Consider the following 15,854-nt stretch of genomic DNA (forward strand, 5'->3'; position numbering starts at 1 on the left):
AAATTTTGAAAAAGTGGCAGACATGGCAGCCGAACCTGAGAACAATGGTAGAGATGCAAGGAAGATGCTTGGTGACTTTACTGCACTAACTTCCAACTTCTATGGAAGAAGCATCTCAATTCCTACAATTGGAGCAAACAACTTTGAGCTTAAGCCTCAATTAGTTTCTCTAATACAGCAGAATTGCAAGTTTCATGGACTTTCATTGGAAGATCCTCATCAGTTCTTAGCTGAATTCTTGCAAATCTGTGACACTGTTAAGACCAATGGGGTTAATCTCGAGGTCTACAGACTTATGCTTTTCCCCTTTGGTGTAAGAGACAGAGCTAGGATATGGTTGGACTCACAACCTAGGGAAAGCCTAAACTCTTGGGAAAAGTTGGTCAATGCTTTCTTGGCCAAATTTTTTCCACCTCAAAAGATGAGCAAGCTTATAGTGAAAGTCTAAACCTTCAGACAAAAGGAAGGTGAATCCCTCTATGAAGCTTGGGAAAGATACAAGCAATTGATCAGAAGGTGTCCTTCTGACATGCTTTCAGAATGGAGCATCTTATGTATATTCTATGATGGTCTATCTGAATTGTCCAAGATATCATTGGACCACTCTACTGGTGAATCTCTTCATCTGAATGCCATATTGGCTCAGAACAGAATATTGACTCAGCAAGTCAATATGATTTCTGATGAGCGGATAATTTATACGCTTTTTGGCATTGTTTTTAGGGAATTTTTAGTAGGATCTAGCTACTTTTAGGGATGTTTTCATTAGTTTTTATGCTAAATTCACATTTCTGGACTTTACTATGAGTTTGTGTGTTTTTATGTGATTTCAGGTAATTTCTGGCTAAAATTGAGGGACCTGAACAAAACTCTGATAAAAGGCTGACAAAGGACTGCTGATGCTGTTGGATTCTGACCTCCCTGCACTCGAAATGGATTTCCTGGAGCTACAGAACTCCAAATGGTTCGCTCTTAATGGCGTTGGAAAGTAGACATCCAGAGCTTTCCAGCAATATATAATAGTCCTTACTTTATTCGAGATTAGATAACGTAAACTGGCGCTCAACGCCAGTTCGATGCTGCATTCTGGAGTCAAACGCCAGAAACACATCACGAACCAGAGTTGAACGCCAAAAACACGTTACAACATGGCGTTCAACTCGAAAAGAAGCCTCTGCACGTGTAAAGCTCAAGCTCACCCAAGCACACACCAAGTGGGCTCCGAAAGTGGATTTCTGCATCAGTTACTTACTTCTGTAAACTCTAGTAGCTAGTCTAGTATAAATAGGACTTTTTACTATTGTATTCAGTGTCTTTGATTGTATATTTTGATCTTTTGATCAAGTTTGGGGGCTGGCAATTCAGCCATGCCTGGACCTTCATCACTTATGTATTTTTAACGGTGGAGTTTCTACACACCATAGATTAAGGGTGTGGAGCTCTGCTGTACCTCTAGTTTCAATGCAATTACTACTATTTTCTATTCAATTCCGCTTGTTCTTATTCTAAGATATTCGTTGCACTTCAACATGATGAATGTGATGATCCGTGACACTCATCATCATTCTCACCTATGAACACGTGATTGACAACCACTTCCGTTCTACCTTAGACCGGGCGCATATCTCTTGGATTCCTTAATCAGAATCTTCGTGGTATAAGCTAGAATTGATGGCCGCATTCATGAGAATCCAGAAAGTCTAAATCTTGTCTGTGGTATTCCGAGTAGGATTCCAGGATTGAATGACTGTGACAAGCTTCAAACTCGTGATTATTGGGCGTGATGACAAACGCAAAAGAATCAAGGGATTCTATTCCAACATGATCGAGAATCGACAGATGATTAGCCGTGCCGTGACAGAGCATTTGGACCTTTTTCACTGTGAGGATGGGATGTAGCCATTAACAACGGTGATGCCCTACATACAGCTTGCCATGGAAAGGAATAAGAAGGATTGAAGGAAGACAGTAGGAAAGTAGAGATCCAACAGGGACAAGCACCTCCACACACTTATCTGAAATTCCCACCATTGAATTACATGAGTAACTCTATCTTTATTTTCTATTTTATTTATTATTCGAAAACTCCATAAAATTTACCATCCGCCTAACTGAGATTTACAAGATGACCATAGCTTGCTTCATACCAACAATCTCCGTGGGATCGACCCTTACTCACGTAAGGTATTACTTGGACGACCCAGTGCACTTGCTGGTTAGTTGTACGGAGTTGTGACTAAGTGTGATTCACGTTTGAGAGCACTACCAAGTTTTTGGCGCCATTGTTGATTATCACAATTTCGTGCACCATTTTTTTGGCGCCGTTGCCGGGAATTGTTCAAGTTTGGACAACTGACGGTTCATCTTGTTGCTCAGATTAGGTAATTTTCTTTTTGTTTTATTTTCAAAAAAATTTTCGAAAAAAATATATTTTGAAAATAAATCATTCTATGGCTTCAGAATTTTTAAGAATGGATTCTGGAGTTTCATGAAGCATGTTGAAGCCTGGTGGTGGACGAAATTGTGATCACTTGTTCTTTCTACTTGTAGGATGTATACTCTGAGGGCATTGTTTATTTCCTTCACAATCTCGTTCAACTAACCAGCAAGTGTACTGGGTCGTCCAAGTAATAAACCTTACGTGAGTAAGGGTCGAATCCACAGAGATTGTTGGTATGAAGCAAGCTATGGTCACCTTGCAAATCTCAGTTAGGCAGATTAAAATAGTTTATGGGTTTTTGAAAATAGAAATAATAAAAAGAAGAAATAATAAAAGGGATAGAACACTTATGCAGATTCATTAGTAGAGGTATCAGTTAAGTATATGCAGATGCTGTATGGCTCAAGCACGCCTGCTCTTCTACTGCTTCTACTCAATCCTTCTTACTCCTTTCCATGGCAAGCTTTGTATAGGGGTTCACCATCAACTGTGGCTACTTTCATTCCTCACGGGGAAATAACCTGTGCGGCTGTCACTCGCACAGCTAACCAGTCTGGAGGCATCACCCATGGCTGATGGCTACATCCCATCCTCGCAGTGAAAACTATGCTAACGCACTCTGTCACAGTACGGCTAATCACCGGTTGGTTCCCGCTCCTACTGGAATAGAATCCCTCTTTTGCGTCTGTCACGAACGCCCAGCAGGTTAAAGTTTGAAGCACGTCACGGTCATTCATTACCGGAATCCTACTCGGAACACCACAGACAAGGTTGGACTTTCCGGATTCCCAGGATCCTACTCGGAATACCACAGACAAGGTGAGACTTTCCGGACCCTCATAAATGCCGCCATCTATCTAGCTTATACCACGAAGATTCTGTTGGGGAATCTAAGAGATACGCATTCAAGCTCTGTTGCATGTAGAACGGAAGTGGTTGTCAATCACGCACGTTCATAAGTGAGAATGATAATGAGGGTAATTTGACTCATCACATTCATCATGTTCTTGGGTACGAATGAATATCTTGGAATAAGAATAGAAGAGATTTGAATAAAAGAAAATAGAACTTCATTAATACTTGAGGTACAGCAGAGCTCCACACCCTTAATCTATGGTGTGCAGAAACTCCACCGTTGAAAATACATAAGCAAAGAGTTCAGGCATGGCCGAATGGCCAGCCCTCTCTAACGTGATCAAGGATCAAAATACAATCCAGGATCTGGTCAAAGACGTCTAATACAGTAGATAAATGTTCTATTTATAATAAACTAGCTACTAGGGTTTACATGAATAAGTAATTGATGCATAAATTCACTTCCGGGGCCCACTTGGTGTATGCTTGGGCTGAGCTTGATCATTCCACGAGCTAAGGCATTTCTTGGCATTAAACTTTGAGTTATGACGTGTTTTGGGCGTTTAACTCCGGATCATGACGTTTTTCTGGCGTTTAACTCCAGACAGCAGCGTGTACTTGGCGTTTAACGCCAAGTTACGTCGTCATTCTTCGAATAAAGTATGGACTATTATATATTGCTGGAAAGCCCTGGATGTCTACTTTCTAACGCTGTTGAGAGCGCGCCAATTGGAGTTCTGTAGCTCCAGAAAATCCATTTCGAGTGCAGGGAGGTCAGATTCCAACAGCATCAGCAGTCCTTTTGTCAGCCTTCTTCAGAGTTTTGCTCAAATCCCTCAATTTTAGTCAGAATTTACCTGAAATCACAGAAAAACACACAAACTCATAGTAAAGTCCAGAAATGTGAATTTATCATAAAAACTAATGAAAACATCCCTAAAAGTAGCTTAAACTTACTAAAAACTATATGAAAACAATGCCAAAAAGCGTATAAATTATCCGCTCATCACAACACCAAACTTAAATTGTTGCTTGTCCCCAAGCAACTGAAAATCAAGTAGGATAAAAAGAAGAGAATATACTATAAAGTCCAAAATATCAATGAATATTAATTTAATTAGATGAGTGGGACTTGTAGCTTTTTGCTTCTGAACAGTTTTGGCATCTCACTTTTTCCTTTGAAGTTTAGAGTGATTGGCTTCTCTAGGAACTTAGAATTTCAGATAGTGTTATTGACTTTCCTAGTTAGGCATGTTGATTCTTGAACACAGCTATTTTATGAGTCTTGGCTGTGGCCCTAAGTACTTTGTCTTCCAGTATTACCACCGGATACACAAATGCCACAGACACATAACTGGGTGAACCTTTTCAGATTGTGACTCAGCTTTGCTAAAGTCCCCAGTTAGTGGTGTCCAGAGCTCTTAAGCACACTCTTTAGCTTTGGATCACGACTTTAACCATTCAGTCTCAAGCTTTTCACTTGGACCTTCATGACACAAGCACATGGTTAGGGACAGCTTGATTTAGCCGCTTAGGCCTGGATTTTATTTCCTTGGGCCCTCCTATCCATTAATGCTCAAAGCCTTGGATCTTTGCTAAAATTTTCGCCACTTTTTTTTTCTCTTTTTTTTTTCACTGCTTTTTCTTGCTTCAAGAATCAATTTCATGATGTTTTTCAGATCATCAATAACATTTCTCTTTGTTCATCATTCTTTCAAGAACCAACAATTTTAACACTCATAGACAACAAGATCAAAAATATGCACTGTTCATTCATTCATTCAGAAAACAAAAATTATTGCCACCACATCAATATAATTAAATTAAATTCACTAATAATTTCGAAAATTATGTACTTCTTGTTCTTTTGAATTAAAACATTTTTTCTTTTAAGAGAGGTGAAAGACTAATGGATTTTATTCATAGCTTTAAGGCATGGTTTACACACTAATGATCATGAAGTAGAAACACAAAAACATAGACAAACATAACACTTAAAAACCGAAAACAGAAAGAAAATAAAGAACAAGGAATGAATCCACCTCTAGTGGCGTCTTCTTCTTGAAGGACCAATGATGTTCTTCAACTCTTCTATGTCCCTTCCTTGCCTTTGTTGCTCCTCCCTCATGGCTCTTTGATCTTCTCTTATTTCTTGAAGAGTGAGGGCGTGTTCATGGTGTTCCACCCTTAGTTGTTCCACGTTTTGGCTCAAGTCTTCTAAGGAGGTACTGAGTTGCTCCCAATAGTTGTTGGGAGGAAAGTGCATTCCATGAGGCATTTGTTGATGATGAACTTCCTCATGTTCTCCTTGGGGGCCGTGAGGAACTTCCCTTGTTTGCTCCATCCTCTTCTTGGTGATGGGCTTGTCTTCTTCAATGGAGACATCTCCATCTATGATAACTCCAGCTGAATAACATAGATGGCATATGAGGTGGGGGAAGGCTAGCCGTGCCATGTATGAAGGCTTGTCAGCTATTTTGTAGAGTTCATTGGCTATGACTTCATGAACCTCTACTTCCTCTCCAATCATGATGCTATGGATCATGATGGTCCGATCCACAGTAACTTCAGATCGGTTGCTTGTAGGGATGATGGATCTTTGGATGAACTCCAACCATCCTCTAGCTACAGGCTTGAGGTCCAGTCTTCTTAGTTGGACCGGTTTGCCTTTGGAGTCTACTCTCCATTGGGCGCCTTCCACACAAATGTCCGCAAGGACTTGGTCCAACCTTTGATTAAAGTTGACCCTTCTTGTGTAAGGGCGTTCATCACCTTGCATCATGGGTAGATGAAACGCCAACCTCACATTTTCCGGACTGAAATCTAAGTATTTCCCCCGAACCATTGTGAGGTAGTTCTTCGGATTCGGGTTCATACTTTGATCATGGTTCCTTGTGATCCATGCATTAGCATAGAACTCTTGAACCATCAGTAATCCGACTTGTTGCATGGGGTTGGTTATGACTTCCCACCCTCTTCTTTGGATCTCATGTCGGATTTCCGGATACTCATTCTTTTTGAGCTTGAAGGGGACCTCAGGGATCACCCTTTTCTTTGCCACAACATCATAGAAGTGGTCTTGGTGGCTCTTGGAGATGAATCTCTCCTTCTCCCATGATTCGGAAGTGGAAGCTTTTGCCTTCCCTTTTCCTTTTCTTGAGGAAACTCCGGTCTTGGGTGCCATTGATGGTGAATGAAAAATAAAAAGCTTAGGCTTTTTACCACACCAAACTTAAAATTTGCTCGTCCCGAGCAAAAAAAAAAAGAAAAAGAAGAGTAGAAGAAGAAGAAGAGAATTTGAGTAGAGAGGGAGAAGAGGGGTTCGACTATAGGAGAGAAGAAGGGGTTTGTGTTGTGTGAAAATGAAGAAGAAAGGAGATGTATTTATAGGGAGAGGGGGGTTGGGATTCGGCCATTTTGGGTGGGAAAGGGTGGGGAATTGAATTTGAATGTAGTGGGGGTAGGTGGGGTTTATGGGGAAGAGGAGGTTGATGTGAATGGTGCATGGGGTAATTGGGAAGAGGTATTGAGGTGATTGGTGAAGGGTATTGGGAATTGTGACATGGATATTCAAATCACAAAAGTAGGATTAAGAGGGAAGGTGAGAATTGGGTTGGTGGGGATCCTGTGGGGTCCACAGATCCTGAGGTGGGGATCCTGTGGGGTCCACAGGTCCTGAGGTGAAAAGAAATACCATTCCTTCACCCTATAGGCGTGTAAATTGCCTTTATGCATCATTCTGGCGTTCAAACGCCCATTGGTGCATGTTCTGGGTGTTAAACGCCCATGTGATGCTTGTTTCTGGCGTTGAACGCCAGTTTCAAGCTTGTTTCTGGCGTTCAGCGCCAGATTGTCCTCTGCGTGCGCATCCTGGCGTTAAACGCCAGGATGTAGCTTGTTTTGGGCGTTCAGCGCCAGGAAGATGCTCTGTTCTGGCGCTGAACGCTGGCCAGATGCATCTTCTGGGCGCTGAACGCCGGCCCGTGCGTCCTCCAGGGTGAAAATTTTTTCTTCTGTTTTTTTTTTGACTCTGTTTTTAATTTTTTTGATTTTTTCGTGACTCCTCATGATCATGTACCTAATTAAACACAAAAATAACACCAAAACAAAATAAGATAAAATTAGATAAATAAAATTGGGTTGCCTCCCAACAAGCGCTTCTTTAATGTCAATAGCTTGACAGTGGCTCTCATGGAGCCACAGAGCAATCAAGTCAATGTTGTCTAGTCCCAACACCAAACTTAGAGTTTGGATATGGGGTTTGAACACCAAACTTAGAGTTTGGTTGTGGCTTCACAACACCAAACTTAGAGTCTGACTGTGTGGGCTCTTCTTGACCTTGAACTGAGAGAAGCTCTTCATGCTTACTCTCTTTTGTCACAGAGGGATGGCCATGTGCTTGAAACACAAGGTATTCTCCATTTAGTTGAAGGACTAACTCTCCTCTGTTGACATCTATCACAGCTTCTGCTGTGGCTAGGAAAGGTCTTCCTAGGATGATGCATTCATCATCTTCCTTCCTAGTATCTAGGATTATGAAATCAGTAGGGATGTAAAAGTCTTCAACTTTTACTAGCACGTCCTCTACTATCCCATGAGCTTCTCTCATGGATTTATCTGCCAATTGTAATGAGAACAAGGCAGGTTGTACCTCAATGATTCCCAGCTTCTCCATTACAGAGAGTGGCATAAGGTTTATCCCTGACCCAAGATCACACAGAGCTTTTTCAAAGCTCATGGTGCCAATGGTGCAAGGTATTAAGAACTTGCCAGGATCTTGTTTCTTTTGAGGTAGAGTTTCCTGAATCCAAGTATCCAAATCACGAATGAGCAAGGGAGGTTCACTTTCCCAAGTCTCATTACCAAATAGCTTGGCATTCAGTTTCATGATAGCTCCTAGATAATGAGCAACTTGCTCTCCAGTCACATCTTCATCCTCTTCAGAGGATGAATAATAGTCAGAGCTCATGAATGGCAGAAGGAGATTTAGTGGAATCTCTATGGTCTCTGTATGAGCCTCAGATTCCTCAGGATCCTTAATAGGAAGCTTCTTCTTGCTTGGAGGACGTCCCAGGAGGTCTTCCTCACTGGGATTTTCGTCCTCCTCCTCCTTGATGCATTCGGCCATGTTGATTAAATCAATGGCTTTGCACTCTCCTTTTGGATTCTCTTCTGTATTACTTGGGAGAATACTGGGAGGAGTTTCAATAACTTTCTTACTCAGCTGGCCTACTTGTGCCTCCAAATTTCTAATGGAGGATCTAGTTTCATTCATGAAACTGAAGGTGGCCTTTGACAGATCAGAGACTATATTAGCTAAATTAGAATTATTTTGTTCAGGGTTCTCTGTCTGTTGCTGAGAAGATGATGGAAATGGCTTACTATTGTTCAGCCTATTGCGTCCACCATTATTAAAGCCTTGTTGAGGCTTTTGTTGATCCTTCCAGGAGAAATTTGGGTGATTTCTCCATGATGGGTTATAGGTGTTTCCATATGGTTCACCCATGTAATTAACCTCTGCCATGGCAGGGTTCTCAGGATCATAAGCTTCTTCAGAAGCTACCTCTCTAGTACTGTTGGATGCATGTTGCAATCCATTCAGATTTTGAGAGATTATGTTGACCTGTTGAGTCAACATTTTGTTCTGAGCCAATATGGCATTCAGAGCATCAATTTCAAGAACTCCTTTCTTCTGAGGTATCCCATTATTCACGGAATTCCTCTCAGAGGTATACATGAACTGGTTGTTTGCAACCATGTCAATGAGTTCTTGAGCCTCTTCAGGCGTTTTCTTCAGGTGAATAGATCCACCTGCAGAATGGTCCAATGACATTTTCGAAAATTCAGAGAGACCATAATAGAATATATCTAATAGGGTCCATTCTGAAAACATATCAGATGGACATCTCTTGGTCAGCTGCTTGTATCTTTCCCAGGCTTCATAGAGGGATTCACCATCTTTTTGTTTGAAGGTTTGAACATCCACTCTCAGCTTGCTCAGCTTTTGAGGAGGAAAGAATTTATCCAAGAAGGCAGTGACCAGCTTATCCCAGGAGTCCAGACTATCCTTAGGTTGTGAATCCAACCATATTCTAGCTCTGTCTCTTACAGCAAAAGGGAAAAGCATGAGTCTGTAGACTTCAGGATTAACTCCATTTGTCTTTACAGTATCACAGACCTGCAAGAACTCAGTTAAGAACTGATAAGGATCTTCAGATGGAAGTCCATAAAACTTGCAGTTTTGTTGCATTAAAGCAACTAGTTGAGGCTTAAGCTCAAAGTTATTGGCTCCAATGGCAGGAATGGAGATGCTTCTTCCATCAAACTTGGATGTTGGCTTTGTGAAGTCACCAAGCATTCTCCTTGCATTATTATTATTATTATTTTCGGCTGCCATCTCCTTCTCCTGTTCGAAAATTTCTGAAAGGTTATTTCTGGATTGTTGTAGTTTAGCTTCTCTTAATTTCCTCTTCAGAGTCCTTTCAGGTTCTGGATCAGCTTCAACAAGAGTGCCTTTATCCTTGTTCCTGCTCATAAGAAAGAGAGAAGAAAACAAGAAAAGAAAGAGGAATCCTCTATGTCACAGTATAGAGATTCCCTTATGTTAGTAGAAGAAGAAAGGGGTAGAAGAATGAAGAGGGAGATTCGGATTTGTGGATGAAGAGAGGTGAAGAGAAGTGTTAGTAATTAATTAATTAAATAGAAGAAGAGAAGAGAGGGAAGGGATTTTCGAAAATAATTTTGAAAAAGGGGTTAGTAATTTTCGAAAATCAAAGACAAAGTATAATTAAAATTAAAATTTAAAACAAAAAGAATTTTTGAAAAAGAGAGGGAGAATTTTCGAAAATTAGAGAGGGAAGAGTAGTTAGGTGGTTTTGAAAAAGATAAGAAACAAACAAAGAGTTAGTTGGTTGATTGAAAAAGATTTGAAATCAAATTTTGAAAAAGATAAGAAGATAAGAGGTTAGACAAGATATTTTGAAATCAAATTTTGAAAAAGATAAAATTTTTGTAAAAGATAAGATAAAAGATAAAAAGATATATTTGAAAAAGATATTTTGAAAAAGATTTAATTTTAAAAATTACTTGACTAACAAGAAACTACAAGATAAGATTCTAGAATTTAAAGATTGAACCTTTCTTAACAAGAAAGTAACAGACTTCAAATTTTTGAACCAATCACATTAATTGTTAGCTAATTTTCGAAAATTTGATATAAAGATAAGAAAAAGATTTTTGAAAATATTTTAAAAAATAATTTTGAAATTTTCGAAAATTATATAAAAAATGAAAAAGATATGATTTTTGAAAAAGATTTTGAAAAGATAAGATTTTTAAAATTGAAATTTTGACTTGACTTGTAAGAAACAACTAATTTTAAAAAATTTTTGACCAAGTCAACCCAAAATTTCGAAAATTTGGAGGGAAATAAGGAAAAGATATTTTTTTTGAAATCAAATTTTGAATGAAAAACACAAAAATGACCCAAAACATGAAAATTTTGGATCAAGACACAAGATGCATGCAAGAATGCTATGAATGTCAAGATGAACACCAAGAACACTATGAAGATCATGATGAACATCAAGAACATAATTTTGAAAAATTTTTGATGCAAAGAAAACATGCAAGACACCAAACTTAGAAATTTTTAATGCATGAAAAATATGAATGCAAAAATGCATATGAAAAACAACAAACAACACAAAACAAGAAAACATCAAGATCAAACAAGAGGACTTATCAAGAACAACTTGAAGATCATGAAGAACACTATGAATGCATGGGATTTTCGAAAAAAATGCAAGAAAAATTTTAAAAGCATGCAATTGACACCAAACTTAAAAATTGACTTAAGACTCAAACAAGAAACACAAAATATTTTTGATTTTTATGATTTTCTAATTTTTTTGTATTTTTATTAATTTTTTTTCGAAAATAAAGTTTGTAAAAACGAAAAATAAAAGAAAAAATTTTGAAAAAGATTTTGAAAAGAAAATTACCTAATCTGAGCAACAAGATGAACCGTCAGTTGTCCATACTCGAACAATCCCCGGCAACGGCGCCAAAAACTTGGTGGACGAAATTGTGATCACTTGTTCTTTCTACTTGTAGGATGTATACTCTGAGGGCATTGTTTATTTCCTTCACAATCTCGTTCAACTAACCAGAAAGTGTACTGGGTCGTCCAAGTAATAAACCTTACGTGAGTAAGGGTCGAATTCACAGAGATTGTTGGTATGAAGCAAGCTATGGTCACCTTGCAAATCTCAGTTAGGCAGATTAAAATAGTTTATGGGTTTTTGAAAATAGAAATAATAAAAAGAAGAAATAATAAAAGGGATAGAACACTTATGCAGATTCATTAGTAGAGGTATCAGTTAAGTATATGCAGATGCTGTATGGCTCAAGCACGCCTGCTCTTCTACTGCTTCTACTCAATCCTTCTTACTCCTTTCCATGGAAAGCTTTGTATAGGGGTTCACCATCAACTGTGGCTACTTTCATTCCTCACGGGGAAATAACCTGTGCGGCTGTCACTCGCACAGCTAACCAGTCTGGAGGCATCACCCATGGCTGATGGCTACATCCCATCCTCGCAGTGAAAACTATGCTAACGCACTCTGTCACAGTACGGCTAATCACCGGTTGGTTCCCGCTCCTACTGGAATAGAATCCCTCTTTTGCGTCTGTCACGAACGCCCAGCAGGTTAAAGTTTGAAGCACGTCACGGTCATTCATTACCGGAATCCTACTCGGAACACCACAGACAAGGTTGGACTTTCCGGATTCCCAGGATCCTACTCGGAATACCACAGACAAGGTGAGACTTTCCGGACCCTCATAAATGCCGCCATCTATCTAGCTTATACCACGAAGATTCTATTGGGGAATCTAAGAGATACGCATTCAAGCTCTGTTGCATGTAGAACGGAAGTGGTTGTCAATCACGCACGTTCATAAGTGAGAATGATAATGAGGGTAATTTGACTCATCACATTCATCATGTTCTTGGGTACGAATGAATATCTTGGAATAAGAATAGAAGAGATTTGAATAAAAGAAAATAGAACTTCATTAATACTTGAGGTACAGCAGAGCTCCACACCCTTAATCTATGGTATGCAGAAACTCCACCGTTGAAAATACATAAGCAAAGAGTTCAGGCATGGCCGAATGGCCAGCCCTCTCTAACGTGATCAAGGATCAAAATACAATCCAGGATCTGGTCAAAGACGTCTAATACAGTAGATAAATGTTCTATTTATAATAAACTAGCTACTAGGGTTTACATGAATAAGTAATTGATGCATAAATTCACTTCCGGGGCCCACTTGGTGTATGCTTGGGCTGAGCTTGATCATTCCACGAGCTAAGGCATTTCTTGGCGTTAAACTTTGAGTTATGACGTGTTTTGGGCGTTTAACTCCGGATCATGACGTTTTTCTGGCGTTTAACTCCAGACAGCAGCGTGTACTTGGCGTTTAACGCCAAGTTACGTCGTCATTCTTCGAATAAAGTATGGACTATTATATATTGCTGGAAAGCCCTGGATGTCTACTTTCCAACGCCGTTGAGAGCGCGCCAATTGGAGTTCTGTAGCTCCAGAAAATCGATTTCGAGTGCAGGGAGGTCAGATTCTAACAGCATCAGCAGTCCTTTTGTCAGCCTTCTTCAGAGTTTTGCTCAAATCCCTCAATTTCAGTCAGAATTTACCTGAAATCACAGAAAAACACACAAACTCATAGTAAAGTCCAGAAATGTGAATTTATCATAAAAACTAATGAAAACATCCCTAAAAGTAGCTTAAACTTACTAAAAACTATATGAAAACAATGCCAAAAAGCGTATAAATTATCCGCTCATCACCTGGCTGGCTGTAAAGCCATATCCAAATTCTTTTGGACTAAGGCTTCAACTAATCACCACAATGCATGTAATTCCATCGTAAAGCTGGCTGGCTATGAAGCCATGTCTAACCCTTGGATTGGAGCTTTAAGCTAACATTGAAAGATTCCTGGAATCCTTCTTAAAAATTTTGAATTTCTTGTTTTCTTTTTCCTATATGTTTTTCAATATATATATATATATATATATATATATATATATATATATATATATATATATATAAAGAAAATATAAAAAAATCATAAAATAAAAAAAACCAAAAATATTTTGTGATTCTTGTTTGAGTCTTGGGTCATGTTTTAAGTTTGGTGTCAGTTGCATGCTTTAAAAATATTTCTTGCATTTTTCGAAAATTCATGCATTCATAGTGTTCTTCATGATCTTCAAGTTGTTATTGGTAAGTCTTCTTGTTTGATCTTGATGTTTTCTTGTTTTGTGTCATTTATTGTTTTTCATGTGCATCTTTGCATTCATATTGTCTAAGCATTAAAGATTTCTAAGTTTGGTGTCTTGCATGTTTTCTTTGCATAAAAAATGTTTCAAAAATATGTTGATGTTCGTCATGATCTTCAAGGTGTTCTTGGTGTTCATCTTGACATTCATAGTGTTCTTGCATGCATCACTGGTTTTGATCCAAAATTTTCATGTTTTGGGTCATATTTGTGTTTTTCTCTCTCATCATTAAAAATTCAAAAATCAAAAAAATATCTTTTCCTTTTCTCTCTCAACATTTCGAAAATTTGGGTTGACTTAGTCAAAAAATTTTAAAATTAGTTGTTTCTTGTAAGTCAAGTCAAATTTTCAAATTCTAAAAATCTTATCTTAATAAAACTTTTTCAAAAATCAAATCTTTTTCATTTTTTATTTAATTTTCGAAAATTTAATGTTTTAAAATATTTTTCAAAAATCTTTTTCTTAGTTTTATCTTTATTTTCGAAAATTATGCTAACAATTAATATGATTGATTCAAAAATTTGAAGTTTGTTACTTTCTTGTTAAGAAAGGTTCAATCTTTAAATTCTAGAATCATATCTTTTAGTTTCTTGTTAGTTAAGTAATTAATTTTAATTTTAAAAATTAAATCTTTTCTAACCATATCTTTTTAATCATATCTTTTCATTTTATCTTTTATATCATATTTTTTTCAAAATTTTATATTTTTTCGAAAATTTGATTTTAAAATATCTTTTCTAACTTCTTATCTTCTTATCTTCTTATCTTTTCAAATTTGATTTTCAAATCTTTTTCAACTAACTAATTAACTTTTTTTTGTTTCTTATCTTTTTCAAAATCACCTAACAACTTTTCTCTCTCTAATTTTCGAAAATACCTCCCTCTTTTTAAAAAAATTCTTTCTTTAATTAATTAATTGTTTTAAATTTTAATTTTGATTTTATTTCTTATCTTTATTTTTCGAAAATCATTTAACTCCTTTTTAAAATTTATTTTTGAAAATTTATCCCTCTCTCATATTATTCTATTTATTCATTCATTTACTAACACTTCTCTTCATCTCAAATCACTGCCCTTATCCTCACCCTTGTGTTTGGATTCTCCTTTCTTCTTCTACTAATAATAAGGAACCTCTTTACTGTGACATAGAAGATCCCTCTTATTTTTTTGTTCTCTTCTCTTTCATATGAGCAGGAACAAGGAAAAAGGCATTCTTGTTGAAGCTGATCCAGAACCTGAAAGGACTCTGAAGAGGAAAATAAGAGAAGCTAAATTACAACAATCCAGAGACAACCTTGTTGAAATTTTCAAACAAGAAAAGGAGATGGCAGCTGAACCCAACAACAATAATGCAAGAAGGATGCTTGGTGATTATACTACACCTACTTCCAAGTTTGATGGAAGAAGCATCTCAATTCCTACCATTGGAGCAAACAATTTTGAGCTGAAACCTCAACTAGTTACTCTAATACAACAGAACTGCAAGTTTCATGGACTTTCATCAGAAGATCCATACCAGTTTTTAACTGAGTTCTTGCAGATCTGTGAGACTGTTAAGACTAATGGAGTAGATCCTGAAGTCTACAGACTCATGCTTTTCCCTTTTGCTATAAAAGAAAGAGCTAGAGCATGGTTGGACTCTCAACCTAAAGATAGCCTGGACTCCTGGGATAAGCTGGTCATGGCCTTCTTGGCTAAGTTCTTTCCTCCTCAAAAGCTGAGCAAACTTAGAGTGGATGTTCAGACCTTCAAACAAAAAGATGGTGAATCCTTCTATGAAGCTTGGGAAAGATACAAACAGATGACCAAAAGATGTCCTTCTGACATGTTTTCAGAATGGACCATGATAGATATATTCTATTATGATCTATCTGAGTTCTCTAAGATGTCATTGGACCATTCTGCAGGTAGATCCATTCACCTAAAGAAAACGCCTGCAGAAGCTCAAGAACTTATTGACATGGTTGCAAATAACCAGTTCATGTACACTTCTGAGAGGAATTCCGTGAATAATGGGACGCCTCAAAGGAAGGGAGTTCTTGAAATTGATGCTCTGAATGCCATTTTGGCTCAGAACAAAATGTTGACTCAGCAAGTCAACATGATTTCTCAAAGTCTGAATGGATGGCAAAATGCATCCAACAGTACTAAAGAGGCATCTTCTGAAGAAGAAGCTTATGATCATGAGAACCCTGCA

General features: G+C 37.9%; 2 non-coding genes across 2 annotated transcripts; both read right to left on the minus strand.

Moving 5' to 3' along the window:
• Nucleotides 1–427: 427 nt before the first annotated feature.
• LOC112700522 (small nucleolar RNA R71) lies at nucleotides 428–535 on the minus strand. The gene has a single exon (XR_003153430.1). It is a non-coding gene; the product is annotated as a small nucleolar RNA R71 (small nucleolar RNA).
• Nucleotides 536–15,380: 14,845 nt separating this feature from the next.
• On the minus strand, nucleotides 15,381–15,488 carry LOC112699762 (small nucleolar RNA R71). Its single transcript, XR_003152701.1, has one exon. It is a non-coding gene; the product is annotated as a small nucleolar RNA R71 (small nucleolar RNA).
• Between the last annotated feature and the right edge of the window lie 366 nt (nucleotides 15,489–15,854).

Source organism: Arachis hypogaea, chromosome 6 (assembly GCF_003086295.3).
Source record: "Arachis hypogaea cultivar Tifrunner chromosome 6, arahy.Tifrunner.gnm2.J5K5, whole genome shotgun sequence".
NCBI lineage: Eukaryota > Viridiplantae > Streptophyta > Magnoliopsida > Fabales > Fabaceae > Arachis > Arachis hypogaea.